This window comes from Anomalospiza imberbis, chromosome 15, assembly GCF_031753505.1.
Source record: "Anomalospiza imberbis isolate Cuckoo-Finch-1a 21T00152 chromosome 15, ASM3175350v1, whole genome shotgun sequence".
In the NCBI taxonomy this organism is placed as follows: domain Eukaryota; kingdom Metazoa; phylum Chordata; class Aves; order Passeriformes; family Viduidae; genus Anomalospiza; species Anomalospiza imberbis.
In genome coordinates this window covers 14,474,414-14,500,377 of record NC_089695.1, presented here as the reverse complement: position 1 = coordinate 14,500,377, position 25,964 = coordinate 14,474,414, and the positions used below count along the sequence as shown (strand labels likewise).

The window sequence follows — 25,964 nt, the reverse complement described above, 5'->3', positions numbered from 1 at the left end:
AATCTCCTGCTTTTCTGGTCTGAGTGGGAGTTGCTGCTGTGCTGTTCTCTGCTCCTGACCAGGCATTGCATAATGCCAGCCCTGTTGCATCCCTCTAATGATGCCATTTTCTCCATAAGCAGGAGGCAGTCAGCTTTTGCCTAATCAGCAATTTTCAAGCTTTTGATTCCCACTCCTCCCCACCCCCTCTTTTTGTCAATATTCATTATAAATGCTTGAAGCCAGGGTTCCTTTTTAGCTGACTGTGCTTTCTCTGCCTCACCCTTTCAGGTGGATGGCTGACAAGTGACCACTTCATGCACAAGGAAACTTTAAATGAATCCCAAAAGAAAGTATTTGTGTAAGAATGAAAGGGCATCCCAGGCTTCTGCTGAGTAATGGATGTGATAATAATTGTAGGGGAAAAGATCCAAACAGTTGGGTGTTGGTTTTTCCTCTTTCTGCAGCCAAGCTCTTGATCAAAAGATGTAAAAAGCCTGACAGTTGCTGGAGCAAGAGCTGCACTTTGATTCTGGGGCACACAGGAAGGACGGCTGCCAACCTGGGAATCAAGAAACTGGCTATTGCTCCTTTGAACTATATCAAAAGCTCATCATATTTACTTCTTCTAATTAACAAGTGAACTTATTACATGTGTAAATGAAAGGGCTGGTAGCCAAGGCTGAGAGCTGATAGGAAGGGGGCACTTTGCTGGTGGCAGCCTCAGTAAAGCACAGCAGCATCGCAGTTGCCACCAGCCCCAGCCTCTCCCTGTGTCCTAGTTTAGGGCAATTTTGGGAGAAATTCTAGGAGAAATTTTGGGAGAAAACTGTTCCGTTTATCCAGCATAAACAGGACAGATGACTGGGGATACAAGCATCATATAACCAACACAGGACACAGTACCACTTGCTCTTGGACCCAGAGGAGCCACTGTTAGCCCAGCCTTGGGCCACTTTTCCCCAGGGACAGCCTCTTGTTCCTGGCAGTCTGTCAGTTTTGATGTGAGGAACAATAAAGCTGCAATCAAACGCCTTCCTCCTGTGCGGGGAGCCTGGGGATCAGGTTCCCCCTGTATCTCTTACCTTCCTCCTACCACTTTGAAGGGTTTGTTCTTGAACTGTATCTGGTTATCTCAGAGTGGAATTTCATTCTTCTGAGGCTTTTAAAACTAGAGCAGGTAAAGAATTAGCAAAGGACAGGGAGCACACAGAGCAGTCAGGAGCTCACAGAGCTCTCAGTCACTACTTTATTGGTGCTGCCTGGAAATGATGATGCTCTCCAGAATTTGGGAATTACCTTGGAAGGAAGGGGTGACATCTGCTTCCTTTCTGCTCCTTGAAGAACCAGGGCAGTTTTCCTTCTCAGCACAATATAGGTATAAATGTGCTAGCTGAGATCCAGCCAGCATCTTCTCACTGAGTGGCCAAAAAGGGATTTCTTGGGGAAGGGTAAAAACAGTATAGGAAGGATATTGAAATTTTTCCAATTACTCCATGTGAGCTGAAAAAAAAAAAAAAAAAAAAAAGTGAAAGGGCAGATCAAAGCAGAGTCCACTCCTCAGTTCTCAGGCATATTTGTGCAGAACAGAATTCTGTTGGTTTGCTTGCTAAAGGAAATACCCTAGAAGCAGAATTAATGTATCCAGGAGTTAAAATATTATGTTTTTGTTTGTGATCCAATACAGCTGACCAAGATATCTCCTTGAGCAAGCTGCTCAGATTCTGAACATACTCCAATCTAAGCCAAATTCTCCAGTTTGCTGCTGCATCCTGGCACATCCTACCACCCCAGTGCTGCTCAGGGTATAGGAGACACCAAAGGTGCCAGCACACACTCATGAAGCTCATGTAAAACATCTGGAAAGGAGACGTTCTGCTCTGCCCCAGAGCAAAGATGCTGTTTCCAGGATGCTTTTAAAGGAATCAGCAGTGCCCTACACTTGGTCCATGCTTTCTGAATGAGATGTCCTGGCTGCTTAGCTGAGGAGACTGTCATCATGACTGATCGCCCCTCACTGCCTCAGGAAAGGGCTTTTGTTTATATTTCAGGCAGACAGTTTTACTGCATTATATATGATCCTTGCAATTGTTACCACTATCTGCTTCTGCCCTAAATATAGTGCGAATGTTCCTTGCCCTTCCCCTGGTGTCACTTCCATCCTTCATGCTCCCACTCCAGGTCTCTTACACCGGTTCCAGGAGTGACAAATCAGTACAAATGCATCACTGCTCTGCAGGGCTCGGCAGTGAGGCAGCAGAGTGTGCCTGGGACATGGCTCTCCATTCACAGCCGTGCCGGGGATGCTGTGCCTTGGAGCTGAACAGAAGCTCTGATCCCGTGCAGCTCCTCTGAAAGCTTCCCATAAATATACAAGGCTTATGCTGACAAGCTTGCATTAGATTTATACCCCCAGGACAGAGCAGTCACTTGTTCAGTCACAGAGAATGTCCCCGAGTCCCTCGCAGATTTAGTGGTGGGTAACCTGGTAACAGGGCAGAGCGTTGATCCTGCAGCCCGTGGGATTTCACTGCCTGCCTGGGATTTTGGGAAGGGCACAGAGAAAGAAGAGGGAAGGCACTACAGGACTGAGTTGAGAGAGAGGCCCTTGCTTACTTGCTTTGTTGAGAACTCACTCAGAAGCATCAAGGTGGGCTTTAGGAGTGATTAAGGTCACACAGGTTCTCTCTGTACTTCTTCTCCCTTGACGATGCTCCTGTGAAACCAGCTCACTTTGCAGGCCAGGAAAACCTGCATCCACAATTCCATCTTTAGCTCCAGCTTGTGCATCTGAAAAGGAAATGGGTAAGCCCACACCCCTCTGCAGTACTGAAGTCAGGAGGAACTTAGCAAACAAACCTTGGTGCATCTCAGTGCGACAGGCTGAGCAGAGCCTGTTCTCTCTCACTGTTGGCTCTGTGCCCCTGGAAGTGCCACGGACAGTAATGTGAACTTAGAAAGAAAATATTCACATCCTAGGTGGGCCTGACTCACAAGGCATCCTAAGAGGAAGAACCATGTGCCACCATGATAGAATCACTTTTAGATGCCAGCAACGTCTTGGAGGAAAGAAAAGAGGAGGTGGTGCAGCAGGGCAGCCTTGCTGCAGCAGAGCAGGTCTCCATTTCCATCTCCTGCCCATGGTGGCACTGGGCACACTCAAAACTGCTTTTCAACAAACATGTTTATATTAAGTCAGTGCCTTCCCCAAGACATGAAAACAAAATCCAGTAGTTTAAGACTTGACTGAACTGAGAATGAGCAAGCTCATGTGATCATCCAGTTGTCTGTATGTGTAGGGATTTGTTCAGCAAATATTCCATAGTGAAATGCAGTAAATTCTGGGATGGAAGACAAAGAACTGTCAGCAGCAAAAAATAGCCATAGTTCACTGAAGTACAGTTTTATAGACCTGAAATTACAGGTTTCAGGGAAGGCCAGAGCTACAACTTAGGTAGGGCACAGAAGTTAATGCTGTTCCTTTACTTACTGAACATGGACAAGAATTTTACCATGGATCTGCTGTATTTTTAAAAAGAACACGTCCCTAAAAATTTTGGTTCAACAGAAATTGTTCACCAGCTGAGTTTTTCTTTGGATATCTCCTACCCAGGCACTGGCCTGAGCTAACTGGGATTGAGTGAAGGATCCACAGAGCTTACAGCCCGAGTAAACTGAAAGTAGACAAGGAAAACACTGACCATGATGAATTCAATGGCAAGGCAGGAAAGTGCAAATGTCGGCAAGTCATTTCCTCTCTGTAATTAAGGTTCCCTGCAGAGCCACAGTAAATGCAGGATGATCCAATACCTTACAGATTTCAAATTTCCGATGGCATTAGTGCATCCAAGATGCCCCCAGATCATTTGCAGAAACAGTCCAGGCCAGTCCAGACCTGGAAAGAAACTTCTTTCTTCAGGTGAGGGGGTAGCTGTTCCATACAGAACTCATTAGCCACTCTGCTGAGTTGCCAATTATTAATTGTTTTGATCAGTGGCTCTTCAGTAACATTCATCTCCCAGGCTTGCTCAGGACCAGCCTTTCCTGATGGGCTGTCAGGCAGCAACCTCTGCTTTCTTGCCTCTCTTAGAGACGTTCATCTGACAGCATTCATTTTGTTGAATTTTTGAGCTACCATGCTGGCTAGATTTTTCCTTTCCTTGTTAATCTAAAACCAAAATAAAACAAAGAAAAATTCCTCTTTACTGAGCATTAAAAATAGCAAACAGAGGTTTTTAACAAATGACCCATGATGGCACATCAGTGACTGTGCTCTGTGAAAGATAAGGAGAATCCTGGCTGCAGCTTAGAAATGCAGGCATGCTGGTGAGGGAGTGATTTCCAGCTTCTCAACAGCACCATGAAATACAAGGTCATCCTTCCTTAAAGCCAGAATAACAGGGAAGCATTTCTGTGATTCCCCTTTCTCCAGGGTAGTTAGCTCCACTTTTCCTTCAGTGCCCACCCAGAATATACACAGAGAAGCAACAGCAAATAAAAAACGTAACTGTAAAATTGAGCAGCAGGATTTACAGCTAATAATACTTGAAACTTTTGAAAATAACTTGATCAAGTCTCAATGAGACTCCTTTGAAATAGCAAACCATCTCTTGCATGAAAATGTATTCACCAGAGTGTAGTTAATAGCCAGCTACGAGAGACCATTTTTACCACTGAAATTGCAGCTAATTCATCATATCTCAAGGGCTGGTTTTGGTTTTTTTTCCACTGCTAACTTCATTCCATCAATACAATTCTTTGTACAAGACAACCCTGATAATGCAGAATAGAGCCAATTCTTGGAGAAATAAAGAGAGAATGTGCACTCTGTGAGGCCAGAGCAAGACAGAAAAGCTGAATAGCACCCGGTGCTGAGGAACATCAGCCCCCCTAAAGAACTGGCTGCAGAGCTCTCCCCCTGCTTGGGCTGCAGCTCATTAGCTTCCAAATCTCCACAAACTTCTCCCGAAATTCAGGTGAACTCTGGTGTCAAGATCACAGCTATAATTACAGCTTTTCCCTGAACAGGGGCTGCTCAGACTTAACTGGCAGCAAACAGAAATTAGACAGAGCAGCAAGTCCCCCAGACTCCTCAGTCAGCTCACACTGAGGCAAGATCTACAATCCAGAAATAACAGGGCAAACCTGCAGTGGGGTTTATGTGTCACTGTCTCCTTTTTATAAATATTTTCTGCAAAGAAAGTTAAGGGCACAGTACATGAAACAGCAGCATAAACAATATTATTACTTCTGAACAATAATATTACTTCTGCTAAAATCAAATCATGGTCGTAAACACAGAAAAAATATGAGGAAACACCTTTTGAAAAGCACCTAAAGATCAAGAGAACAAAAAAAAAAAAGAATGCTGTATTCAGTAGCATTAACTTACCTAGTTTTCACACCACATGATTAATAAATTTAAATTATTTTTTCTGATTTAAATTTTAAAACTGTTATTCTCACCACTGCCAAGTGATGGTGGGAAGCAGGGAGAGGTCTGCACCTTTGTGCTGACTGCCTTGAGCATCTCAACACACACAGCTTTTGTTACAAATCTTCACTTATTTAAGTTTGCTGGCTTGACTCCCTTTTTGTTTACACTAATCATACCCACTTCCATATTAACTGGGGAACAAAATATAGGAAAAAACGTTACAAAAGTGAGCCAAACTGTGACACCACACACTCCAGACTCCAGCTCAGCAAAGCAACTCCAGGCCTGGGCACCCCGTGCCTGTTTGGTGGGTCCTCAGCACCTGCTGAATCAGATTAGAAATTCAGGGGAGGAGATGCAAATTAAAATGCTAAAATCTTCAGCAATTCTGGCACTGGGAAAAATCCATGGGATAGGACCAATAAAAAATAAACTAGGGCACGAGAATTAGTAATCTCTCTAAGGCTCAGTGAGGGGTCCCTGCCTGGCACTGCAGCCTCCGGAGGATGCATCCCCACAGCTCCGCAGCCACACTCTGCTCACATATTTATGTGTGTGTGTTTTATCACATGCTAACATGGGACTTTCTCTGATTTGTATACAGGATTAAAAAAAGTGAAGTTTCCATCAAACTTAGGGAAAACCTTAATGGTGATTTAAGGCAGTGAAATCTGGCTTGCCACCAGACTGTGACAGCACTGTATTTTTTTCTGCCAGGGTTAGGTGCTCTCTGGTGCAGCAGCATTCTTTATCTTCTTTTTTTTTTTTTAACAAAGAATATATTAATCATTTATGAAGCTGTGGAGTCTTTTCTGGACTCTGAGCACTGTTAAAGACACAGGGTAGGCAGTGTGTGGCAGGAGAGGGCAGGGAGGGAGAGCCTGGATGTGGCTGGAGCTCTGGGTCTGTCTGAGGGCGACGTCACGGCCACGTCTGGCGGGTTTGGAAACACTCGTCAGCAGGATGGTCTCCAGTTTGTGCTCATGAATAAATTTCACTTTGCAAAAGCACAAAAAAAAAATAAAAAAAAAAAAAAAGCCAGCAGCATCCCTGGCTGCACAGGGTAAAGCTACTCAGCTTTCAGCCCATGTGCTTAATAATATCACCTAAGGCCATGCCGTGAACACACTGTCTAGGGAGCCTTTTTGCTCATTTTTTCCCCCTCTCTGCCACATTTCATCATGCTTAATAATAAAATTCAATAATTGTTAGCATGGAGATGAACCACTTTCTCTGGGAATAGCCCTGAAAAAACAGTAAGCAACGTGGTGAGGTGCTACTGCACAAAACCCAAAAGGAATTCCCGGCCCCTTGTGCCCTCCTTTGAGCAATTGATATCCCCAGTGCTTTGCATTTTACCTCGCTGTCAGAAATGTCCCTGTTTGGGGAAAAGGAACGGCGAGGCAGCAGCTCAGCCTCGGAGCGTGCGACTGACATATATAATCTAGATTGGCTCTCCCAGGCAGACCTTTGATTGAGGAGGAAGAAGAGCAGCTGGTCAAAGTAATCTGCTCAGAGCAATTTGCATAATTTTCTCCCCCGTTTCCTCCGGCATTGTGAGCGTGTCTGGAGAGGAACACAAGCGGCAGATGCTGCGTCGCTCTGTCACAGGGTACAGCAAAGTGGAGAACGTGGGTCAGAATTCATCTGCTAAATATCCCCAACAGGTTAAACAGTTCTGGAGAGCTTCAGTCACAGATCTCCTTTTCAAAAGCTTTTTCTTTTTTTTTTTTTCCTGCTTCTTTTTCCCTTCACTGAGTACAAATGATTCCATTTCTCCAGCAGTTGCATGTTTCCTTTCACACTTGCGTGCTATTCAGAAAGATGCTCTTTGTGTTTCTTTATGGAGCTGGCTTCCAAGACCAAGTATTCCTTTCCCCTGCTTGGATGAAGAACCCATTACAAATGGGTTATTTGAGAATAGAAAGCCAGACTTCTGGATTAAAAATGAATGTGCATTTAATATTAAACACAACGTTTTTAATTGTGGCAAGGAAGGTTAAAAACCATCCTCTGGAGTTCCAGTTTTTATTGGGTCTGGGACACTGGTGGAAGCTGCAAATCTTGCAGCTGACTCACCCACTTCCAAAATGGGCGCCTGAAATTTGGCATCAGGTTTGTGGTCCTGCTCAGATGAAGGACTCTGTAAGAACAGCACTGATATTTACCCTGACATTTAAATACTTTGGGGGACAAGGGAAGTAATTTTTTTTAAGTCTTCAAAAAGCTGCTTTTCCCCAAAATTTCTTTCCAAGTTGCTGGAAGTAAATAATACTGGTTCCATTTAAAGGATTTGCAGGAGTCCAGTGCAGTGGATACTACAACCCAAGCCTTGCTAAGTGCCCAGCAGCCACATTCCTAACCCAGGGGACACTGCCTGCAGGAAAACCCCTGAACCAGCCCCAGGGGCTCTGTTCTCCCCCTTTCCCTTGCTGATTTAAAATAAGCAAAGTCATCAGCAGAGACTGTTAATTTTTCCTTGTGAATGCTCCAAAAATCAAGTCTAAAAATCATCCAGGAAAAAACCTCAAACACATAAATTCTGTTCTTGCTCTTCCCTCCTGGGAAGTTTTCCCAAAAAAAAAAAGGCAGCCACTCTGACTGAGGATGAGAATCATCTAGCAAAATTGGGGAGGTGGCAGAACCTTCTTCAAATAAGAGTGAAAAAGAGAAATATATTATTGAAAGGTAACCCTGAGTTTAGCACTCCTGATTCAGAGCTCCCCTGAGGGAGCCTACAGCAGGCTGACAGCTCCCATGCTGCATCCAAGGCCACAGGGACACGGAGGAATTTAGTTCATGCGCTCTCCAGCACTAGCAGATGTCTGCTCCCTCCACAACTGGAGCTCAGACAGTGAAGCAATCCTCACCACGTCCCTGTTGGCCATCTGGGAGTGAAGCCACTGTCCCGGCAGGGGTAAAATGCCCTGTGTTGTGCAGTCCCACACTGGATAACGTCAGGCTGTGATCCACGGTAGATGCCAGAAGAGGGGCCAACATCTATTTCAGACTTTGCAGGAAGCCATGGGCACACGGTGCTGAAAGCAAGTGAAAGAAGCCCACTCCAAATGGGGATTGCCACACTCACTGTTTCTCCACCACGTGCCAAAAACTGTTACAATCCTAAAAAATAAAAAGGGAAAAGAGTTTGGGGTTTTTATCCCTCCCCTCAACATCATCATCAACTTTTGTGGGATTTCAAAAGTATGGTCCTTCCTCTCTCAACTCTCTTTCCCCTATGGATTTCACTCAGGGCTTTCTTAGAGGTTTTTCAGGCCTTTTGAAATAAAAAAAACAGAAATAAATGGAAAAATCCCAGGGATTTCCCACCTCTGCATCTGCCCTTATTTCAGTGACCGAGTTCCTTCCCGGTGTGGATACTCAAGTCCATCCTTGATGCATGTCATTCCTTGGATGTTTGGTCTCACTGATTTTCTGTGTCTGACGTGACACCACTGGTGCCCCACAATGCCAGCTTGAGAAGCTTCTTGAGGGGCACTGGCACCCACTGGGGAGTGTCCCCCTGACCTCCACAGGCACCTGGCAGCTCCCTGAGGTTTCTGCTCACAAGAGCAGCACTGAGAAACTCTTCTCACCCAGGTACAGATTCTGAACAGAGCTCAGCTGGAAAGAAAGGGCCAAGGCCAGGACTTCCACCATATTCCCTCTCCACTACCATAGCAAGAGATGTGGACTTTCTTGTAGTAAAAGGAGAAGCCTGGAAGCTTTATGTTACTGAACTGGGACAGGAATTTCTTCAGCCACAGGAAAACATGGAGTCTTTTGATATAGAAGGAGAAAGGACAAAAGTTTTCTTTAGACTTTTTTCTTTAGTGCTCCTCCAAATCCTGCCTCTCTGAGCCAAGCCTAGCAAAGCCAGCTGCTGAAACATGGCTCCAGCCCTGGCTATCCCTCTTGGAAGGGTGAAGGCAAGCCACCTGGGCTGCACCCCCACACAGGAGATGTGATTAATTTTTGGGCAACGAGTGATTTGTTGGCATGACAGCCATAAATAACAGACTCCATTAATTAACATTAGACTGGAGTGTCTGGGCTGTTCCTCAGTTTTGCATCCAATAGCACCTACTCTGCCCTTGTTCATCTGGACAATATCCCAGAAATAAAAACTAAACCACTTTGGAAAAAAACCCTGGATTTAGGATAGTAAAAGAGCTATCCTTTAACTCTGTGTTAACCTGTCCTGTGAGGCATTTTTTTAATGAGGTAGCTAATCACACTAATTACAAAAACTCCAAGAGTTAATTTATTTTGTAAAAGCGCCTTTCATCGTTCTATTAGCACATCTGGTAAAATCACAGTTTTCATTTAGTAATCCAACATGTCCTGTAACCTCTGCCTCATCTCCTATTACTATTAGTGTCAGCTTTGTACTAACCCTCCTTTTTCTCTCTTTTTTTCCTTTTTTTTTTGTTTTTTTTTTTTTGTGTGTGTGGAAACTAACTACCTTTCAGTCACTGAAATGCTAATTTCAGAGACTGGCAGTAGGCAGCTAGAAGATAATGTTACATGTTTCCAACCTCCCACGGGGGAAAAACCTGGGGGAATCACAACATCTGAGATGCTTTTGCATTTTGGATAGGAAGACAAAGGGAAAACAGTTCGTGTGTATACACAGACACAAACACATTTGGAGACTGGGTCTTAGAGATTAAAAACATAATTGATATTGGGTGTGTTTGCTCCTTACAGGGCAGGCAAGGTAGAGATCTGAGCTTTAGATTCTCAGAAAGAGGAGAAACACAACTGGCAAGCCCCTGTTTGAAATAAATATCTTGATGGGTATATTTCTTCTCAGGAATACACACTAGGAAATGGCAGTACTCCGCACTGAAGTGCAGAATATTTGTCATATTTTCTTGCCTTGTCACTTTTTCTGCACTGTTTCATTGAGGCCTGCTCCTGAAGGAACAATTGCCTTATTGTCACCCTGGATGTCCCAGGAGCAACACAACACAGCCAAACAAGGAGGCGGGAGGGGGAAGAAAGGCTGAAAAAGTAGAACAACTTTTCCAGCGTGAATCACTGGGGCTTAAGTGAATCCTTCCTTCAGCTTGGTCTGCTGAAATCGTGAATCTGCTTCCTCCTCTCAGTGTGTGTGGGCTCACACTGTCACTTCCTCTCTCCACTTTGGGTATTTTGGGTTTTCCCTGATCAAAAAAGGATAAACAAACCCCCCAAACTCATAAAATCTCTGATGTTGCTTTTGGGACAACACACAAATTTCCTGTTATCTTTACCTGACTAAAAGAGACTGGTCCAGGGCACCTCAAAAAAAAAAAAAAAAAAAAAAAATCTTTGTTTCAGTTTGGTTTTTAATGCAACATTGCTGGGTTTCATCAGTTCCGATTTGTCCTGGAAGGAGACAATCCAGGCAATTCCCAATGCCCAGCACAAACCAGAGTCTGGCAAGAGAAAGTACCAGGAAAAGGCAGGTTGCAGCTCAGGCCTTGGCACACAAGGACAGCAGGGCCAAGAAACCAAACCTTGGCTGGAAATCCAAACTCAGACACTGTGAGACCTGTTATTCGTAGTGAGGGAGAAGGACATGATGTTGGATTTAAATCCACAAATTAAACCAAACACAAACTGGATCCAAAAAGGAGAACATCCAAAGGCATTGAGTGCAGCAGTCTGGTGGTTAGCTGAAGTCTCAGGGCAATGAGTTGCAGCAACATTTCACAGCACACTTGAATGTGTACCACAGAGAGCTGCTGGCATGAGGAAAATTTCAAAAAAAATATTTGAGTACTTACTTGGACCCATTAGCAACTAATTCTTGGTGAAATAGGATAACTGGGCTTAGACAAAGCTGTTACTTGTCAGTTCAGATTCTTTCCTGCTCTCTAATACTCAGCTCAGTTCCCCCATGGCTGCCTGGTGTGTTATAAAAGCAATCATACCAATTAAGCATTCTGTCAGTTTTGAACTCATAACATTTGAGTATCCACATCTTGGCTTTCACTGACATCATCACAAGCAATTGCACGAATTTCTCTTTAAAAATTGCCTCTCCTCAGCTGAGCCACAGGAATCACCATGTCAAAACTTGAAGTCCATTGCAAATGCTAAACTGGGGAGCTTAAATTGTGATCAAATTTCTCATCAGAGAGCCAGTAAAATCCTTGAGAAAATTATCCTGCCTGCTGCCCCACTTTACGCCAGAGGCATTTTTCCCTGGGGTCAGGAGATCAGGCTGACCTAGCACCAAGATATTGTATCTGTGCCTTCAAAGTGGTGGTCTGGATGCAGATCACTCAGTATTTTTGTATCAGGCTCTTGGTTAGATCCTACACACATATTTAAGTGAATTACTATAGAGTCCCTTTATTTTCTTTCTGTTTTTCCATTCCAGAGAATGCTCATTGTTATTGGGTTTTTGAGCCCAGGCTCAAGGATCACATTTGATTGCATAGGACAAACCATTTTAAGTGGTAAAGCTTAAGGATGGAAAAAATGAAAATTATGTAATTTAATAATGAACCGCAACAATGGAGCACAATCTTCCTGCGCATTATTGACAATGATCATCTCCGGCTGCCAGCACTGCTGGCTGTGAGGATTCAGGATTTTCCCTGTGCCAACACAGACCTCACTCCCATTTCCAAGCTTTCCAAGTGCAAACAGACCACAGGCTGCTTTGCATTACAGGGAGGCCTGCCCATCAGTTTTCTGTGGAAGGCTTTCACAGATTTTTACAACCTGGTGTGTGCACACAGGCGTGCACCATCGTCCCTGCAATGTTCTGCTGACCTGCACATGCACGAAGCCAGGGGTTTGGCTGCGCACCTTGAGGCAATGCTTGTGGAGAAAGATCTTTGCTCAGCACAGAGAGGGGCAAAGCATTCCTCCTGGGCTGGGCATTTCTACAGCAGCAGAAAGCTCCTCATCATGGACCCCCATTGCCCTCCTCAACATCACATTCCTGGGGTAAATACGGCCCCTGGCCTTTTGTTTCCAGCTCACTCTGTTTCTTGTTCCCTGAATGTTTGCATTTGAAAAAAGCCCAAATCTCAACTCACTCTGGCAACCTCTGCAGTGCTCCTTGTATAGGTGGAGCCATGTGTGGGGTGTGTGGTTTCAAGCCCACCATTGGCCAGGTTTCCAGTGCAAACCTTTCAATGGAGTTAAGCTCACAGTTCCAAAGAGCCTACGAATTTTGCCTGACCTGCTGTCAGTATTTTGAGCTCTCTGCTGCTTTGGAGGGGAATTTGTTGTCCAGCAGACTGTTCCCTTAGATTAACAGAGAACAGTGACACACTGAGCTGTCACACTTAGCTGGTATTCAATGGGTCAGTCCTTATGAATAATGATTAACATTTTGAAATTAATTAGGGAAAGGCTTCCAAGGTCTATCTAGGATGATAGAGATGTAGCTGTTAGTGACAGTGACATGATGAAGACTTTTACATTGGAGGCAAGCTGCCATATTTCTCACTGCCCATGCAGCAAGGTCAGCTACTCACTTCCATATGATCAGGAGAGTCCTGAGAGAGAGAGAAACACTACCCAAAGGGATAAAGGAAAATCAATTCTGAAAAAATAAGCTATAGCCCAAACCTCCACCAGAAAATCCAGCAAAACTCAAAAACTCTCCAAGAAAACAAATCTGGTGATTCAAGTGAATCAGACTGCCTAAACTATAGATTCACTTCCTTCTTGTGAAACATCTGTGGAGGCTGCTCATATCCTGGCCCTTCCACCCACTCCCACATTCCAGCACCCAAAAAGTAAAAATGAGATCTTCTCTTCGGAGGCTGGCTAGCACGAACACTCCAGTGCCAGGTATGTGCAGCTGCGTGCTTGATTGCTAATCCATCTGCAGGGCTCAGCGTGGGCCACTTTTGTTTGAGCCTCAAGTAAGGATGGGAAAATGGGTTGGAATAAATAATGTGAAAGCCCTTGGCCTTTTGCCTCTTTTGAAAGCTGAATTGGAAACAAGAGTTCCTTCCAGGTTCTCAAACACTTGGTTTGTGCCACCCATTTGATTATTATGCTGCTCCATTTTAGGATCCCATGTGGGATGGCAGCCCTGAAACATTGCTTTTCTCCCATTGCCCTCCCAGGCTGGTTGGAGGCAGAGGGAACTTGTAGGAAACTGGTTTTGTGGAAACATTAACGTGAAGTTTTTTTGCACCAAAAGAGTTGAGTGAGCACAGGTAAATATTCAGCATTGGAGAATGAGGGGGAACAAAGCGTTAAATCTGGAGCTAAACTCAGCACATCTGAAGGACTGAATGCACCAAGAGTGGATAAGCCACTCTTGGCTTGATCAAGAGTAGATTTAACATAATATACAAAAGAAATGCAAACTTCAGCTAAAAAACCCTGCTCGCTTCTCACTGGTTTATATTTCTTGTTTCTTGTCCTGGCTCTGCCTCATCCTCTTCTCTCAGTGGGCCATGGGTGTTACCGAGCAGCATGGTAATACTTGGCCCACATCCTAAACCATGGATTTTTGTAAACATCAGTGAATAAAATTATTTAACATCCTGCCTGAACATTGTTTTAAACCTCTGGGTACACGCAAGGGAATGCCAGACCCATAAAACTTACATGCAGAAGAGAAAAAGGCTTCTCTCTAAGTGAATTTTAAGTCACCAGTTCTTGACAGATGAACATCTCAAAATCAAGAACTATTTTGCAGAAAGTGAGATATGGCCAGAGACACCCCAACACTGCCCTGATTGAGGGTAAAGCCTCTACCTGAACTATGGGAATTCAAGTTTCCAGATTACTTGAGCTGGAGAGGGCACTTTGAACCAGGGGTTTTGTCTCCTAAGGCAACTCCCTAACTGGATCAATAAACCATCACAGCTGGCACGCTGGGACTGGTATTCAAATAACCATTTCCCATCTCTGCAGTGATGTTTCTCCCACTGTGAGAGTCTCACACCCACTTCCTAAACCAGCTGCAGGAGCCTCTCAGACACAAGTCCACCTTCCTTAGGACTCGCTCCCCACATCCCAGACCCACACCCAGTCCCCGCAATGGTTTCCCAATTTGAAGAATGGGATGGTTGCTGATGGAGAGGAAGCCTGGGAGGTCTGATCCTGGCCGTGCTGGGCGAGTTCATCTCCCAGGGTCCCCTCACTGCTCATTGCCTGTGGCAGCTGGGATTGCTCCCAGGCAAAACACGAGTGGAAGGGGCACAGTCCTGCACCTTGTCCCATACCCTGGAGGGAAATGAGCTATTCCCAGCTCTCTGCTCAGGCTGCAAAAAGGGCACTTCTCCTCTAGACAGCGGCTGCCCTGCCTCCCTCCATCTCCAGGATGAAATGGATTCATCACAAGGTGCTTAGCGGGATGAGCCGTCTCCACTCAAATCCCGGGATTTGCAATTTGTGCTGCTCCGGGGCTGTGGGAGGGCGCTGGGCTCACTCTCCCTTTCCATTTGACTCAGCCTTCTCATAGCAGGGATTATCCTCCTCTATCAAAGGGAAAGCTGCGGAGCAGACGCCCGCCTATTCTTCCCGAGCACTGAGCCTGACAGCCGGCTTTTCAGCCCCGCTCCCATTACCAGCTGCCCTACAATGAGCCAGCTAAACTCCACACAAGGCCCACATGGAGCTCCAGAAGGAGCTGGGGGGCTGCAGGGAGCGGGAGAGGAGAGGGGGAAGCCGGGCAGAGTGGCCAAGGGAGAGAAACAACTCATGCAGATGAGGGAGAGTTAATCCTATTTAGCACATGTATATTATCAATGAGTGTGTGCGGTGGGGAAGGGCAGGGGGGGAGCCCCCCACTGCAGGCAGGAGGAGGCAGACAAAAAGGTCATTCATGTGTGGCTCACAGAATTAAGAAGGTACCACAATCTGCTGCTGGTTTGGCTCCAAATGCTTCTTCGTATTCAAATCAAAGCCCCTTCCCCCAACCCAGCCTGGAAAACTTCCTCGCTTCCCTGTCCCTGCCTCGATATGCAATTACCTGGCCCAGTTTCACCCTCCATCCCTTCTGGTGGCAGTGGGGAGATGAGGGGCAGCAGCCACATCCCAGGCCTCAAAATTTCAATTTACACTAAGATTTGGGCTTTAGAAGTGTAACGTTGGTGTGGCTCCCCCTGTGTTCCAAGAGTTATTCCAGAAATGGCTAAGGACCCACATTTCCTCAGTGCTGAGAGGAGCATCCAGGTCGTTGAGTCCTTCAGAAATTTTGGTCTAGAATTAGGATATCAGCTTGAGAGCCCAGGAATATTTTGGTTTGATCATGGACCATCATTAGTTGTGGCCTTGCAGTAAGACTGAGTTTGCAAAGATCCTCTCTGTCCAAGTTTTATCCCCAGCACATCCCAACAAATTACTTTCTACATCCTCCCAAGTTGGCTGTGCAGCAGAGCTGTGCCTTCCCCTGCAAAGTTCCTGCTTCCTCAAGAGCCCATGAAAAGGAATTCAAAACTCAGAGTTCTTTTCAATAACAGTCTGGGGATGAAAGACCAGGGCTGGAGCGAGTCATTTAAAATGCATAAAAAAATCTGAGGCGCAAATCTAGTCTGCCCCTTTAGAGGAAAAACAAAATGTATTTTGGACAAACCACTTGACTGCTTATGAACCACGAGCACAAATATTGCTCCTTAATTTGCATTCAGGGCCAGAGGAGAGCTGCACTCCCTCTAATGAGCACTGCCAGTCACCCTTTTCCAGGGAGAACTCCCCAGCCACCCCAAAAGAACCAGCAATTCCTCTGGGGCCCTGGTGCTGGCTAACTCCAGCCTTTGGATGGCTGCTTATGCTGCATGGCACAGATCTCACTTCACCCCCCCGGTAATCTCCTTGCCTTCTCCACAGGAATCAGGGATAGAGGAGCTCTCTCCTCCCCTACTGTACATGCTCATAGGTTTTAATCCAATTAAACTGTTCTCTCCCCTTGACAGAGTCTCTTTTTTCTTCATTTGCTTTCAATAAAGGAGCATCATTTGCTTGGGAGCATTCCAGGGTTGCAACAACAGGCCTTTGCTTACATGTGTTGCTTACAAGTGGAAAACTGCAAACGAAGCTCGAGGTTTATTTTAGGAGGAGGGTAGAAATGGCCCTGTTATTTAATTTTTTTTAAATGCTTTTAAAACCTTATTAAACAAATTAAATTTCAAGAGACATCTCACTCTTATTCTGGGAAGTCCCTGCCTCGTCCCTTTCTTGTCCCAGATTGGTTTGTTAGCACAGGCTGCCCATTGCCTGGCTCCCACAGACCCATCAAGCATCGATTTTGACACTTAACAGAATTAGAAATGCCAGCCATCCAAACCTTGATGGCTTTTCACAGGGAACGAGCACTAACCTCCATTAGGAGGCCTCCTTTTATCACATAGATCCTCTTAAAATTCAATTTGTAATGAAATTCTCCCCCATCTCCCCAAACCCTGCCAGCTGCCAGCCCCATCCCACTACCTCCAACACTCATTCCTCGCTCAGATAGACCTATATCCAGTCCTTTCTGTAATCTAAAAAAGCCCATCACTTATACCACTACTGTCTGCTGGAAGGAAGCCACAGTCAATAGGTGAATCAGGTCTGCACCTCGTACCCCTGAGTTAATAAATGTTGAAAAGAGGGTGAGCTGAAGCCTTTGATAAATATCTCTTGTGCCAACTGAATAAACTCATTGTCACAATGCAGCACCCCTAAGTTCATTGTAAAAATGTGCCTGAAACATGGAGATAACGGTGAAAAACTCAAATATCGTTGGCCTGCAAATCCTCCAGCCTTGAGCAAAGAACTATCTGCAGAGAAACAAAGTCAGGAAAATCCAACTCAAAGATAAGTGGAACTGCTGTTAATGTGAGGCAGTGCACTACCTGGGTTTGATCCAAAAATTAGTCAAGTTCTTCATTTAACTACAGGGGGTGGTTGGATTAGATCCCACTTAGCTGATGTGCCAGGGGCAGGAACGTGCAATTCTCTACCTTCCTCCTCCTTTTAAATGCTCTCAGACTCTTATGGTATTTTACAAATCATTCAAGGACTTGATGGGTTAGCAGGAAATTTCCTTTGTGCTGCTGTGCCAGAGACAAGGAACAGATCTGGTAGGCAGCTCTTCATTTTACTGTGAGATCCCCATTCAGCTGCATGGAATGTATGCACAGGATTAAAAATTATCCATGATTACAATTTAGAGTGTTATAAACCACTCAGCACCTGGAGCCCTAGTGAGGCGATATGTAAAGATTAATAATATAAGCATTTGAAAATCCACTTCCCCTTTGGTTGTTTGCCAGGATCACAGTCCAGAATATAGCATTTTCCATGCAAAAAGTGGTAAGCTGATTAACAGCTAAAGGAGAGCACTTTTGTGCACTTTCTTCAGCATGTACAGTACATACCATGTCATCAGCCCATCCTGAACCTGCATCTCAATAACCAGAAACTCAGTCTGGGGACTGCATTTTAATAAATAGTTATTGAAGGGGCAAGTGCTGGTCAGATATTTGGCCAAACTGACTCTCCATCAATTTGGATTAATTCAGTTGAAATCTAAGGAGTTTGGTTTGTCTGATGATGATTGGACTTTCATTCAATGCATGTTTTCCTCCTGAGCATAGTTTTAAGGTTTGATCCCCAAGACTGAGCAAATGTGTTTAACGCCACCAAGCCATGGAGTCAAACTTCATCAGAGTCTGGTTCAAAAATCATTAAAATTGGTGTCTGTGTTTCCACTGGCATCAGCAGGCTATAGATTTCATCCCAGTTTGGATCTCTTCATTTTAGTTTAACACCAAAGTCTTCTGAAGTGAATGAAGCAATTCCCATTGACACCAGTGATGTCAGAGCCATGCTTGTTTATCTCCAGCTTTGTCTTAAAAGCATCAAAAGGAAATTAAAACCAGAGCACCTTAGTAAGGTAAATAGAATTTCAACTATAAAGGACTCTAACCTCTTAAGCTGTACATGTTTGGGTAAGGTTTTTGGAAATTAAACACATTTCTTCCTCCCATAGTGTATTTTTACTCTTCAACAGTCTGCTCCAGAGTTTACACTGGAATGGGATTTGCTGTTGAGTGAGCTTTACTCATATAACTTCTCAAAGTGCAGACAATTGTTGCAAATGATGCTCCCCATTAACAGTAAATGCTTTCACTGTCTCCAGCTCTATAAATTGCTAAATATTACAAGGCGTTACTCCTTAGTTCCTCTCATGAGTGATTAGAAATGGGACTTCTGATGACACAACTAGTAAAAGTAAAAAAGGATTTTTCTCTCTTGTCCTTTTAGTAGCTGTTTATGGAATGGGAATGGAGGGGCACTGCGACCCCCACAGTTAATTTTTTTTCCATATAGTTTCCCTTATGCTCTGCATCAGAGCTCCCCTAAAAGAAATTCATTGAGAAGACAATTCCGAACGATTAGCACTCCCTGATAATTTTTACAAGAATCTTCCAAATACTAAGACCATAAATAAAAAGCTCAGGAGTTCTCCGAGTTACAGATTTAGTTACAAGTGTTTTTTGTACAGTGGCACGAGTGGAATGAGCACCCAGAGCATAAATAGCAGAGGCTGTAGAGGATGGAGTAGGGCAGGTCGCTCCAGCACGAGGGGTTTATCCAAATGCCAGTCAATTAAATGCCCCAGAGAAAGGGACATCATTCCTTTCCTTCACCCTGTTTCTCTCGATACTTAGAGGGCAGACCTTGTTCTCACTTTCCCCTTGCCAACCCTCATCACCTCCACTGGCTTTCTAGGAGGGACTTGAGATTAATGCCTGTGTAGCAGAGCAGATTTAAGAATTACTTTATTTCAGTGGAAAGGTCTTGCTGCTACTTTAAAATATGTCCTTCTCTTTTTGTCTGACAATGCAATTAATCAAGTCTCCCACCCACTCAGAGCCTGTCTTTAGAGCTTCTCTGTCTCTCACTTTCTTTTATAGATGAGGCTTTAGTGCCTGCCAGAATTTATGGAGGGAAGTAACAAGGATTCAGCTAGGACCTCAGAAAACAGGCTCTGATATTCTCATGGCACATCTTCTCCTTGCCCCCTATCACAAGATGGACCAGCAGCTGTTCTCTCTCCTTGAGCCTTCATCTGCTCCTGCATCCCTACAGCCACAGAGGGCCTTGTACAGCAATCATCCTGGCTCTGCCAAAGGGGAAGGAAACATCTAACATGGCATGTTAGAGGAATCTCAGGGCTCCAATTAGCATAATTAACTTAGAGAATCTCACAAAGGGCACTGTGCAACCTGATCTCTCCCAGCAAGCCAACCTCACAGGCTCTCCCCTGCCCCCAAATCTGAGGCTTCAAGGACTCGGCTGGTTTTGGGGAGGGGACCAGAACCAGAGGAGAGGGGGAGCAGGAATCGGAGTTTTGCTCCCAGTGAAAGTACTTTTCCATGAACAGAAGTAATTTAGCCCTTTGTTTGTAACATTAGTGTATTTGGCTAAGAGTTCTGGACTCGGTCTCTCTCACACTATCCAATAGTCAGCTTCAGTTTCCAGGAGCCCAAGTCAAAACCTGGGCGCAGAGTTAATGACTCCCAGCTGCAGGGCTGTGTTCAGGCCCAAGGTCTGGGTCAGATTCGTCACCAAACAGTCCTCGACAGGCACGAAGTCACCACAAGGTATTAGAGCAGGGTCATGTATGTGCAAGGTCACCACAGGGGAAGGGCTGGGGTTTGTTTGTTTTGTATATGTGTTAGTAAAGGGAAATCACTACAGAACAATGTAAATGTTATACCTTCCAACTGTAAATGTTATACCTCTCACTAAAAAAAAATAGGCCTGGTTATTTGTTTCTTGGCAAAACATGTCTGTTTCTCCTTTGTCAGTAGGTGCAAGTTGATTTCTGGAGCCCAAAACACCTCTTTTTGGCTAAATACCTGTTTCTTTTTTCTTTTAGTAGCACACCCTGGAGGAGCATAACTGAATTGACATAAATTACATGTGGAGGAAGAGGGAGTTTAATGAATAGAAGACTTGTGGAATTCACTTGATGTTGGCACATTAACGCACTTTTCCTGTGCACTGAAAGTTTTTCTGTAGTTTCCCCACATAAATTGGGAAGAAGAAAAAAAAAAAAAAGAGAGAGAGAAAAAGAAAACATTTAAGACATAGACCTTAGGGTTCTATGAGCAGTTTGATCATTCTGTGAAATGACATTTGAATAAACCAAGATCAGACAAGCAGGGCAGTGCTGAAGTAGGTAACAGAAATCTTCTTGTGCCCTCTTTGGTATATGCTTAGTAAATGCTTGCCAACAATTAGTTCTGTGATATCTTTAATTTGAAATAAATAAGTACCAGCAACCTGGCCCTCTCAATACTCTTTCAAATAATAAACTCAGCCCAAAAACTGATATCTTGAAGAATATAGCAGCACCAAGAGAGTAATATCAATGCCCTTGGTAATGGCATCCATTTGTGCGTTCCCTCTGGTTCTTTAAATACTACACACGGGTGGACTGGGAGTCTTTCAAAACAGAACCTGAGTGCATAAATAAATGTGTGCTGACTTGTGCTGTTGCTCTTCCAGCATTATAGGAAACACATTTGTTTATCAGGTCTGATTAAGCTTACACGATCCAAGCCCTGCCAGAGTCAGGAGTGCATTGTACACATTATTTGATAAGAGAGAAGGATGAGTTATGTAAACACCTAGCAACATGTGAGGGAGATTTACTCTAATTGTTTATGTGCCTTTGTGGGAAGATTATAATCATGTTGTTTCATTAAACAAAACAGTTGTACAAGTTCTATAAGACAAATTGCCTTTTGCTCTATTCACTCGCAAAGGTCATCCTGTTACCACTGATTAGCACCAGACAGCCAGTCATACTTTGGCAAAAGGAGAGTTCATTCATAGCAGGAATGCAGAGTCTTTCTCAGAATAGGTTTCCCAGTGACTGACTTGGCAAAGATACAACAGAGAAAACACTTCTGCCCAATATCAAACATTCACCTTCTGACAGCTCCAGAGGACATCTCTCCTTCACAGCAGTGCTGAGCACCACCGGTTCAAGCCTTTGGCTGCATCAGAGAGAGCCACAAGTAAATACACAGAGGTGAAATGCAGGTAAATCCTTTCCAGATATTGCTAACTAATGGAGTAACCAACTTCATTGCTAAGTAATTCCCAAAAGAACTGTTAAAGTTGGAGGAAATACAGCAGCAGAGGAAGCTGAAGTTCTTCTTTAAGTCTCTCCTAGTGTTAGAGAAGCCTCTTCTGATTTCCTCTTCCTGCATCCCCATCTCACTTCATTACAGGCAGCCCAAGCAGCAGCCATGGACTCTCTGAACACACACACCACTCCCCAGAGCTTGGCAACCATCTCGCTTTGTCTCTTTGATGGGCATGTAGGAAACAAATGAGAAGGAGAAGATGTTTGAAGAGTCCATTAACATGGTTAGCTCGGACGTGTTGACAATAAATCGATTCTTTTTGACGTGGCTGTCGCAGTAATGAAGGTACATTTCTGGATAACTCTTCTTAATGCAAGATAAGATATGGATGGCTCATATCTTCCTGACATGTGTCCAGCATGTCAACCAGTGGCATAAGAAAAGGTTGTTTTGTTGTTGCACTAATCAGAGATAAAGTTTAAGATTAATGATGATGGGTGTTTTTGTCTGTCATATTTTTTGAAGGATAGAGGTCGCACACTCCTGGGGATGGCAGAGTTAGTGCCCTACCTCTGAAAAGAAAATGAACACTCAACAAGACCCATATTAAAAGGTCCCTCTTTCCTCTAGAGATTGAAAGTGGCAGTCAAAGGAAAAACATGCCCAAACTTGAATGTCACAGCACATTTCCCCACTGTTGCTAGGGTTCTGGCATTTGAAGGGATCTTTTAAGGCTCCTTTCTCTGATGTATAAAAGGAATGTTTAGTACAGTGAAGAAATGTATATAAGAGTCAAAGTGGCAAGACGAGAGAGACAAAGCAAAAAATTAGCAAGTACCAGGGGAGGCCATGGATGGAAATAGGAAGATCTTTTCCTACTTCTAAATATACACGGGCCTGTCACTCTTCACGGCATTCTGCTGTGGGGCCATTTAGCTGTTTGAAATGGGACACAACCCAGGGCTGTCCCAGCTGGTGGGATCCAGAGCACCTCTGAGGTTCCACCGTGGTCCTGGCTGAGGGCAAAGGAAGCACCAGCACCAGTCCCAGGACCATTGCACACCCTTCTTACCCTGCTGGCTGGAAGGATGCACAGACCAATGCTCGGAGGTGTACCTTGGCAATGTTATGCTCTCATTTCCCTACATTTAAAGCTGATGTAATTCTAATATCCACCATAGCACATGAGTTTTAGCCTGTTTTGTTTCTTAGGTGAGGTATTGTCATGGTTTAACCCCAGAGGCCCACAAAACACTGTTATGGGGACTTGGAAAGACAAACACCGTCACTCCAAATGTCCCGTTTCTCCTTCTTACTCAGCTTTATATGCTGAGAATGACACCACATGGTCTGAGACATCCCTGGGGTCAGTCGGGGTCAGCTGTCCTGGCTGTGTCCCCCCCGTTCCTTCCTCTGTGTAAGCCCTGATCAGCAGTCATGAAAATGGACCTGAATTATCCACACTGCTTCTAGGACAAATCCAAAACACAGCTCCAGACCAACTACTATGAAGAAAATTAACCCTACCCCAAGCAAAATCAGCCGCAGGTATTCAATTAATGTTTGCTGAGACCTGAAATCTATTGAGAAGAGGCCTTATTACCTTGGATCACCTTGAATTCTATTGTTAGGATCAACAACAAAACCCTTGGTAGCAATTAAAAAAACTTAATTTTTTCTGCTTCAGAGTACTGTTTCAGCTTTGGAGAGAATTAACATTTAATTACTTTGAGACTAAAGAAACAAACAAGCAATTAACTGCCTTCAATTCACTTAGCAAAGTGATGAAGTCATGCAGAACATATTTTGACTGGAGATAGGTAAGAGTCAAAATCATGAAGATTAATGCTTCTAAATTTTGGGATAAGTTCAGGAACAAATCCCAGGGTCTGAATTAGCCACCAGTGTTCTGGTTTTGCATCTAATCTAAAATGGGAAAAGGACCAACAATTCATTGGAGCAGCTAGTTTTGTAATGTTTTTGCAAATAAAATCGACAGAAACAACGTTTGCAAAATTTTTAGACTTCAACCCAAAGCCCAGTTCAAAACTTGGCTCCCAAAAAGCATCAGATTTTCTCTACCAAAGAGCACAAATCCCTTTTGGAGAAGGCTTCTGTTTAAAACGCTACATTTTTAAGCTCTTAACTCTAACACTATTGATAACTGTGGAACTGATTTAAACAAATAGAAAAAGAAAAACTTAAAAAACACCAGGTTTTGTCCTTCCAAAACTTTTCACTTTAAAATATCTGGGGTAATTTTTAAGCCTTTTTTTTTCTTCTGTTTTCTTCTCCTCTAGGTTTTGCCACTGAGTGTGATGGAATCACTGATATTGCACCACTTTTTTTTCCCTTTCATTTTTCCTGTCTTTTTTTTCAGTTACCTTTCTGCTATTTTTCAGTTTGCAACCAGTTGAATAATTGTGAAAAGATTAAAAAAAAAAAAAAAAAAAAAAAGGGGAAAAGAAAAGAAAACACAACACCAAGTCCACAATTTTAAGAGGTAAAAATTATGGAGGTTCAGAGGGACCCATTCCAGAAAGTTCTGTGAGTTATTACATTCTCTGACTACCTTGGCTATTTGGGGTGTAGGAAGACAGAAATGAAAAAAATATCTGAAATGTCAGTATTTCAAATATTCATACTTTGAAATTACTGCTTTTATATACCTAAATACCCACTGGATACACAGTTTGAAATGTGTTGCCAGACTCAGGAAAGACACCTTTTGACAATGAAAAGCATTCCATATTCTGGCTGGAACATTCCGGGTTTGATCTCTTCCCTAGGACACCCAGTAGACACAAGGCCATCTTGCCATCTCCTAAAATATCATCAATTTCTGTTAACCTGTTCCCTCATTAACAATTTCCAAACAATAACATTCACACACCTCCAGGGTAGCACTTGCCATTTGCAGTGGTCCTGCAAACATCTCTCCTCACACAAGTTATATTCCTCACACAAGGATATTTCCCATTCAGCTCTAAGGCTAGGGATCAATTCAATCCAACTACAACTAATTAAGTAAATATATAAACAGCAGTCCAGCAAAACTTTGTTGAGGAGTTAAATGTTCTGCTACTCGTAACAAGCCTCCAAAGCCATTCAGCAAGATGTTTGTCTTACCTCTCAAGTGTAGGGTAGAAAGCCAGGAAGAGAAATTGGGTCTCTAAAAAAGGAAGTTATAAAGGAGTTGCCTGCAACCAGCCTGCACCACTCTGCATCAATAGGAATAACAGGCAGCTGTGGCTCTTTCTTCCCTCCTGGTTTCCTTCCCTCCAGAGTCTTTGGGACTTCTTTCTTACTGCTGGCCCAGTGAAGACTCAAGGTTTCCTCTTCTGCCCATGGTCTTTAAATTTTTTTAATTTTTAATTTTTTTTTTTTAGTGTTAATTTCAAAAACACCATGGTGGATTCTCGAGCAGAACAGGGCAGCCAGGACCAGCTGCAAAGGCAGCCTTTCTTTAGAGGTGATATGAAACACAAATTTAATAGCAAACAGAGGCCTAGGGCCAAACGTGACATCTCTCAAATCTGAGACATTGTTCTCACTACGATCTGGCATCAAATCATGGAAGCAGGTTAATATTAGCCTGTTCAAATAGATTTTCAGTCAAGACCTCACTCAGAAACAGCTGGAAGAAAAAGCCAAATTAAAACCAGACTTTTGTTTCTTAGGGGTTTTTCCATTTTAACCTAGACCTGAAGCTGCAGGTACAGGCTCTGTGTCAGATGCTCCAAATTCGGGGCCAGAGGAGATGGTTTCCACTCTGCCATTGAAACCCAGTCCCACTCTCTCCCCATCTTCCCAGAGAGATGAAGTTTCTCTGTAGATCCACTTCTCCATCTGAGCTCGCAGGTGACACTGCTGACCTTTGACATGAAGAACCAGATTCCAAACTGATTTACAAAGCCAATGCCGGGTAGATGAGCAAAATGAAATCATAGCTGCCTGACCTGCTTATACACTAAAAGGTCTTGTGGGGGAAAAAAAAATCAATTAATCAATTTGTTTATGGAGGCAACTTAGCAACAGGGAGCACATGGAACTGATTGGCTGGGCCTGTTAATAAGCAAGGTGAATTGCAGATAGTTGCATCAAATGATTTCAAATTTTGGGATATCGATTTTTGTTAAGAAGATTCATTTCCACTGACCCTCCTCGCAGAGAAAGAATCACTGTTCCTTTATGTCAAAGGGGTATCATGCTGAGATTAAGAATTACCACGTTACCACTTCAAGGAGATTTTGGTACACTCAGGGTTTCTAAGCCTGGGCTTAAACATCAACTTGTCTGCTACTCCCTTGCTTTGTGGAGGCACCTCAGGAGACAGGGCTTGTAATATGCTAAAGGGCAAATATATTTTAAAATAGTTATATTATTTGCTAAGTGCCTGTTTCATGTTAAATAGCAGGTTGTGTTCAAAATCCTCACAAAACAAAGGAAGAATTACTTTTTTTCTTCTAGATTTTAATTACTGCATA

The 25,964-nt window shown here is 43.8% G+C and overlaps 1 long non-coding RNA gene across 7 annotated transcripts in view; it reads right to left on the bottom strand.

The window, feature by feature from the left end:
- The window catches only part of LOC137483155 (uncharacterized), a 29,073-nt gene extending 3,681 nt beyond the window's left edge, over positions 1-25,392 (bottom strand). Inside the window, exons 1-3 of one of the 7 annotated variants that reach the window (XR_011004369.1) lie at positions 24,607-24,743; positions 1,279-8,539; positions 1,065-1,150 (exon numbers count right to left, since the gene is read on the bottom strand). This is a non-coding gene — a long non-coding RNA (uncharacterized lncRNA). Of the gene's footprint in view, positions 1-1,064; positions 8,540-21,028; positions 21,385-23,004; positions 23,058-24,606 lie in introns of those variants that run through there. The other 6 variants (XR_011004371.1, XR_011004373.1, XR_011004372.1 and 3 more) reach the window with 6 other exon arrangements.
- Between the last annotated feature and the right edge of the window lie 572 nt (positions 25,393-25,964).